Source organism: Lactuca sativa, chromosome 3 (genome assembly GCF_002870075.4).
Source record: "Lactuca sativa cultivar Salinas chromosome 3, Lsat_Salinas_v11, whole genome shotgun sequence".
In the NCBI taxonomy this organism is placed as follows: Eukaryota; Viridiplantae; Streptophyta; class Magnoliopsida; order Asterales; family Asteraceae; genus Lactuca; species Lactuca sativa.
In genome coordinates this window covers 73,977,103-73,984,689 of record NC_056625.2, presented here as the reverse complement: position 1 = coordinate 73,984,689, position 7,587 = coordinate 73,977,103, and the positions used below count along the sequence as shown (strand labels likewise).

The 7,587-nt window shown below is 33.4% G+C and overlaps 1 long non-coding RNA gene across 1 annotated transcript; it reads right to left on the bottom strand.

Moving 5' to 3' along the window:
- Positions 1–4,749: 4,749 nt before the first annotated feature.
- LOC122197013 (uncharacterized) lies at positions 4,750–6,402 on the bottom strand. The gene is made up of 3 exons (XR_006189790.2): positions 5,359–6,402; positions 5,198–5,259; positions 4,750–5,107 (listed from the first exon to the last, which is right to left on the bottom strand). It is a non-coding gene; the product is annotated as an uncharacterized LOC122197013 (long non-coding RNA).
- Between the last annotated feature and the right edge of the window lie 1,185 nt (positions 6,403–7,587).

The window sequence follows — 7,587 nt, the reverse complement described above, 5'->3', positions numbered from 1 at the left end:
GCATAATTAACTCAATTGGAATGGCATAGAAACAAAATAATGTCAACACGATAGGTCATAAACCTCAAGTCGTGTGCTAGTGATGATTGATAAGGTTTATTCATGATTTGTTCTTGAAACCTTTCAAGACCATTGAGACTCCCACTGACTCCTTGACATATAAGATTCTCTTGTCAATAAACATTTCTTGACAGACAAATATTCAAGAGTTAGTGTAGCTTTTATCAAGACAAAACACTTCACAAAATTGGTCCTAGTTGGTCTTTGTCTTATCCAAGACATCACAACTTTCCAATTTCAAGTGTGCAAGAATAAGAAAACCTTTTCCAAATTCCACATTTGATGAATGTTATAAACCTTCTTGAGACTTGTCACTCAATTCACAATCTTAACTCTGAGACTTGTTTTTGGAACGAAGTATGATTGACTTCTTGATTTAACCATTTCTTCAATTTTTTTGATTCCTTTACTTAGACATATAATTGTACTAAGACTCACTTAGAGGATCAACTGAGATATAGTTCTTAATCATTAAGACCTATCATAAAACATAATAAAAGGTACTCTCCCTTCTTTTTAGAATAGAGAAACTTTTATCTTTCTGCCTACTTGATTCTTCTTTATTCGTTCTGCTATTTATTGAAACTCTTTCAATCAACTGAGAATTACTCTTAATCTCATAAGTATAATCATATTTACTTAACCTTAGTAAATCATGACAAATATCTTTGTTACTCTTGTGGTGGACTTGATAAACACACAACCTTGTGTACTCGATCTCCTAGTCCTTCACTTGACACTTTGTCAACGAATTAGTCTAATTTCCAAATGTGAAATTTCTCATTCATCATGCAACCAAGTTGTATGATTCCAAGTTTCTGTCCAATTGAAACTTGGGCGATGAGAAACTTTCTTTATTTGGTAAATTCTTGACCTTTCCACAAATAACATAATTAAGAATCAAATCCATCATTGCTAATAATAGAAACTTACAAACATTAATTTTTCATACGTGCCATTGCAAGGATAAATAATATAAAATCAAAATTTATTTTATTGCAGAAAAATTTGTCCTTACAATGCAATTCAACTGAAAACTATGTTGTTACATATTCCTAAGCAATCTATTCTGACTCCAAGTAGTAGCTTAAGAATCTAATCTTCAAGGAAAGCGATCGAAATCCATTTCTTCATGATTAGATTCAGCTCACTTCTTCCCTTAAGCTTCCTCTCTTTTCTTCGATCCTACAAAACATCAAAATGTAATCTTATCACATCATGTATTAAGAATCTAGAATAGGAACTTAAAAAGAGTTAGTTAATGGATTTTACCTAAAGTAGATCCATACGTTTTGACTCTCCCATCTCTTAGATCTCTTAGGTAAATAGGGAAGCTTCGTCTCCAATGCCCATTCTCTTGGCAATAGAAGCAAATGGACTCTTTTGAAATGTCACAAGGAACTATCTCAGAATTTACCTTTTCTGGATCTCCAATGTCACCATTTTCAATGTCCATTGAAGTTTGGGAGTTTGATTCACCAGACAAATTTGCTCAACCAACTCGCCAAATCATTGCTGATTCAGCAGCTATAAGCAAATAGGTCAAATCAACGAGGGTCATGTCATGATCTATCATATAGTACTCTCTAACGAACTCACTATATGATTCAGGAAGCGACTGAAAAACCCAGTCAATATCCAACTTACCTGAAATCTCGACACCCAACACCCTTAACCTTTCAATGTGTGACTTCATCTCTAAGACGTGTACACACACAGGTTTCCCATGTTTACTTGCCAAAAGGGCTTGAGTGAGCTTGAACTTTTCAAGCCTTCGAACTTGTGGGTTAGGGAGAATAATTTGGAGGAGGTGGAGGAAGTGAAGCATGATCTCTTGTTCCCCGATCGAATCGTGGAATAGCATCTTCATGTGGAAAGCTTGTTCCACGGGATTTGGGAGGACCATAGTTGTCATACTTTGACATCTACAAAATGGGAGAAAATTCAAGTTAAGTTGATTAGGATCCTCGATGTGACACCCAAATGAAACATCGAGGCTAGGATCCAACAAAATACTCTACAACGTAGAAGAGGGATGCCGTAATCCAGTTGCAGAATATTTGAAGGTAGGTAAATGACGATTTACCAATTTCCACCATGAAAATATAAAAAGAAATTTAAGTTTTAAATCTATTGAAAATTCCTAGATCTTTTGAGATTCATTGAACTTTTCAATGGCATGTTACTGGGATGCCGAGGATCACAAAACAGGGTGTGAATAACCATGCAAACTTACATGGTGCCCCCAATGTTACAGTCACCTATTCGATGTGCCGGTTAACCACACACGCTCCACTGAACTATGACAAACAATGAGTCGCCCTTTGCTACCTTTTCTTAGAACCATTTAGTGTGCCGGTTAACCACACACGCTCCACTAACGTCTTCGCAAGGGCACAAAGCGTAATTTCATGGAATTGCATCAATTCACTTTTGCCTAAAGTAACTAAGATTGAGAATTTTGTAAAAGCATTTAGTTACTTTTGTACTTCATTATACTTATAATGGAAGGTTTATGTCCTATCCTACCCATTCGGCTAACGACCCTCCACTAGTCAAGAGTGCGGTGGGTAAGAGTGGATACCCATTCAATCGCCATTTTATAGGCAATTTCCTTAAACACCCCTTATAGACTAGCTTCGTGAATGAGGCCTACTAACGGTAAGACTGACTGTTTACTCATACATATATAATACTAGACTTTTAATGTTATATATATAGTATAGGGTGTATTTTACACTATTAAAATACTAGGTGTTCTTATTTAATAAATTATACTTTTAATTTAATTAAATATAAACCAAAACTTTATGGGTTTATTAAATATCTTTTAATTATACACCTTAATTAATTAATAAAACCATAAGGGTGTGATTTTAACTTTTCAAAACAATACTAGGGTTTTAGAATTTAACATTTCTAAATTTAACTTTTAATCAACTTTTAAATTCCAAAAACTTGAGGGAAAGTTTTGAAACATTTCAAAACATTAGGGTTTAACTTATTTAAATTTCAAAAACAAAACTTTTAAGTTCAAATTTAAACTATAAAACCTAAAGGGATTAATTTGAAACTTTTCCAAACTTTGTCAAGAATATTCTAGATCATAAAAATTCAAATAAGGCAATTAACAATTAATTGGTGGTTATTTAATTTGACCTAGTCCAAATTCTTGCAAGATAATTCACCAAATAATTCAAATAATTAAATCTAATCATATAAGGAAATAATTATCTAACTAATATGAATTTGTCTTTAATTTTGGCAAAGATAATCACCCAATATGATAAAAATCTGATTTATATCAATAAAAAACATTTTGGTAAATATCTCACAGCCAACTAAACACAAAATCCCGATTTTCCCTCTTTCTGACCAGCTGACTCGTCGAGTCAGGCATGGACTCGACGAGTTCATCTATGGACTCGGCAAGTTCAGCCCCCAGAAACCCTAAATTTCGAATTTTAAGCAAGGATAATCCATAATAGCATCAAATACATCAAACAAACAACCATGACTCTGATACCACTGACGGGTTATGAGCAAAACATCATTCATATGGTGTACATGCAAACCCTAATAGCTTTTGGATCTAGTTTGTCTAATGAACATGCAGTTGAATATCAAAAGCTATAAACCCTAGATCTAGCATACAATTAATCATATTAACATAAGATTGGGGTTTAGATCTTACCTTGATTGTTATGTAGCAATAACAATCTCAAATCCTCCCTTGTAATGGCTTTAGAAAGCTTAGAGTCACAAGTGTCACTCCTCTAATGACTCACAAACACCAAGAGCAAGAGGATGAAGAATGATAAGAGAGGAGGCACCCAAAAACGTGTAGAAACCCTAAGGAATTAGTTGGCCACATTTTTGGTGCCCTAGGGGTCCTTAAATAGTGAGGCTATTAGGGTTATCTAATAAGGAAACCCTAATTTGACTGCTTAGGCCCTAAGCAACCCATGAACTCCCTCCTTAGAGGCCTCGGACGATTTCTAATGAGTTTCCCCATAGAATTCGTCCACTCCATCCTCTATGGAGTCCATTAGCCCAATATTCAACTATCACACAATTGACAGTTCTAGTCCCCTTTATTTAATTAATATCTTTTAGCCACAAAATCAATTCTTATTAATTATTGACTAATATTAATTAAACAATATGATTTTTCCTTTAATATATTATTCTTATAATATATTAATAAATCATAATTACTCCTCTCTCTCCATAATTCATCCTATCATGTTGCTTTGGTGAAGGCAATCCAAAAGGACCATGCACCATCGGGTCAAGTACATACCAAAATAGTTATGGACTTAGATACTAATCCAATAGTATTTACTACTATTATTATTTGTATTATAATATAGTATATAGAAGTATAATACTACGTTTCAGCCGTTCAAATATAAAATAAATATGAGAATACTATGTCTAACTACATGTATACGTTTAACTTTTTTAGAGCAACTGAATATGTACTCAAAAGATTTTAAAACCACTATGGTAATATAAAAAAAAATTAGTCGTACAGATCCAAACTCAAGTGTGTTTGTTTTTTCATAAACTAAAATTAACATTATTAATCATATCATAGATAATACAACATAAATAAAAAAACATAAAAAAATAAATATATTGAAGTCAAACATTCCATCCATTACATATCTTAAACACCAAATGAAGAATATTTTAAAATATAAAAAACTCAAAACAAATTATAATTAATAACTTATTTTTGGTCACGGTTAACTTTCTCAAATCTTAAAACCCATCCTATTTATCATATCTAAAATTTCTTGTACTTTAAACCAACCATTGCAATTCATTTGTACCTTCAAAAAACTAAACCATATTCATCAGCCATATCAAAATTATTATGTATGAGCCGTGAAAGTTCGGACAGTTTTTTATGCTTTGTTTTTTATTCATCAGTGCTTTGATAGCAAATGATCATGTGGTTGTTTGGTCTCCATAGGCATGCATGAGTAGCTAAAAGGTGTAGTTTTTTTATGCTTTGTTTTTTTATTCTTGCACTTGCCATCTGAAACATATATATGCATATTATGAATTAAAGATGAAATACTTAGGGAATTAAACCAAGTAAGTAAAAAGGAGCAAGAAGGAGACTAACAGTTGGAATAGCGGTGGCAATGGTGGTTTACACAACTAACTTAGCTCCTACAACTACTCCCTCTGTATAAACCACCAAAAAAACACTTTAGTCACATGTATTATATATAGATACGTGTCTATATTGAGAGAGAGAGAGAGAGAGAAAGAGAGAGAGATTACCATGAGAGCAACTCTTGGCCATGGCAAGCTTTTCGTCAACTGAAGGCATTATATGACAAATAGTGCACAACTGTTAGAAAATATAAGGTGATGATGATTCCTTTAGTTTGTTTTTGCAGAATACGAAGTGGGATTGAAGATTTGGATGATGAGAGTAGAGTATTTATATGTATTTAATTAAAAGCGGTGTGTGAGACAAACTCAGGTGCTGTTGGGTTCATGTTTCAAGATTAAGATTAGGCTTTGATGGTTTTGCTTCATGTCACCTTTACACCCTTTAAAATTTTAATAAAGAAGTCTAACCTTCACACAGACATTATATTAAACAGATGGCATGTGTAAACTAAAAGTAAAAAAGAAACACCAAATATATGACCTTAATCCCCATTAAACAAATGAAATGATCAAATAAGGTTAGCAAAACTTGCAATTTACTAACAGTCATGTCCTAATGGATTCTTTCAGTACTTTACTCTTCAAGCCTAGAACATGCACACTATGTTTGACCGGATTCTAAATGTATTAAACACTTTGAGCAACATAACAACTTAAGTGCTTAACGAAATCAACATCCTCACTATTACATAAAGAAGATGAAAATGCAGTTCCAATAGGATTTATAACACAAATAAAAATCAAGGATGGCAAAAAAAAAATTAAATTAAACAAATCTAGAAATCCAATTGAAGGTTTTACCAGATCGGAGCACTTGATAAAACCTTGGCGCAAATTATTCTTAATGTTGAGGCATTGGAACTGGATGCGACCAGCCCAATGGTGGTGGTGTCGAGATATTTTCATATCTACTTTAAACATCTGTCCAATCAACAAAAAAAAAACTGAATATTGCTGTGTGGTGTATGTTGTGCTGAATATATGACTTTCAAATGGATCTGCAACAAAAAAACTTCAAGATGAAAATATGTCATACACATACCATGATGGACAGATAGGCAAAGAGAAAAAATGTGCCAAATCTAAAGGCTCATCACAAGTGAGCACCCGGGACGTACCAAAAACATCACTGGGTTCCCTCGTGGGTTCTCCATTTGAGATGATTCTGGTTAGATTCTTTCACTGTGACAAAAAGAAAATGAAAAATCAAAAATCAAATTGATTCATATCGATTTAGGGTTAAAAAACAAAATAGACAAAAAGAAAACTCCAAAAATACGCACAGAAGCACATAGATGCCTACACAAATGAGTTTCAGGTGGAGGAGAAAGGAGTGATTTCACGATACTTGAAGTCGAAAGTGGTGATGGTGGTGAACCAGCATTGGTGATGTCGGCTATTTAGGTAGAGCATTTAGGATTTTCTTAGAGAGAGAGAGAGAGAGAGAGAGAGAGAGAGAGTTGAGAAGGCAGAAGATGATTCCATTAGCCATGATATCCTACATCCAAATCGTCCCTTCCGTTAGTGGTTGATGACGATGGGATTTAGGATTAAGAGGTGGAAGTGGAGTGTGGTTAATGTTTGTGGAAAATATGGGGCTTTAATGGTGGTGGTACGCAACTTATAAGGGAAAGAGGAGATATTGGTAATATAGGTGCAGACAATGGCGTAACAATAATTCAAAATTGAAGTTGATAAAGTGAAAGGGAGAAATATAGGGATTTTGAGGGGGCTAAGTCAACAGTGGATTACGTTCTTGACTTTTTCAAGACTAGATAAAGTTTTACTTAATATATGCATAAAATTGTTGTAAATAATGCAATAAGTCTTGTACCTCTTAAAATTCGGTAAAGCATACTAAATGCTTATCTTACTAGATTATTATACAAACCTTACTATTTCTAAAAATAGATTTAAGACGTCCAAACGTTTAAGCTTAACGTATAACAAAATATTAATATTATTATACTATAATTTAAATTGTCCAAATAGTAATGCAATAGATACAAGTATGTAATGTATAATAAATCTCATAATCTTATCTATCTATTGAACCCGTGAAATCTTATCTTTCTTAATATATTTGTCAAAGTGTATTAAGACTTATTCAAATTTCCTGTATTTTAGCCAAAATAACTCACTCAAATCTAAAAATCTAGACTTATTCAAATCTAGAAGAAACCATAAATACTTATGTTTCTCTCTTCCCTCATCCGTGACCTTCCCCACCACAACCATTTCCGCCTCATTCACCACCATCATACACTCAATGCCGCTCATTGTTCCCATCACCACCCCACATTTCCTCTCAAAACCCTAGATGTCGTTGTCACA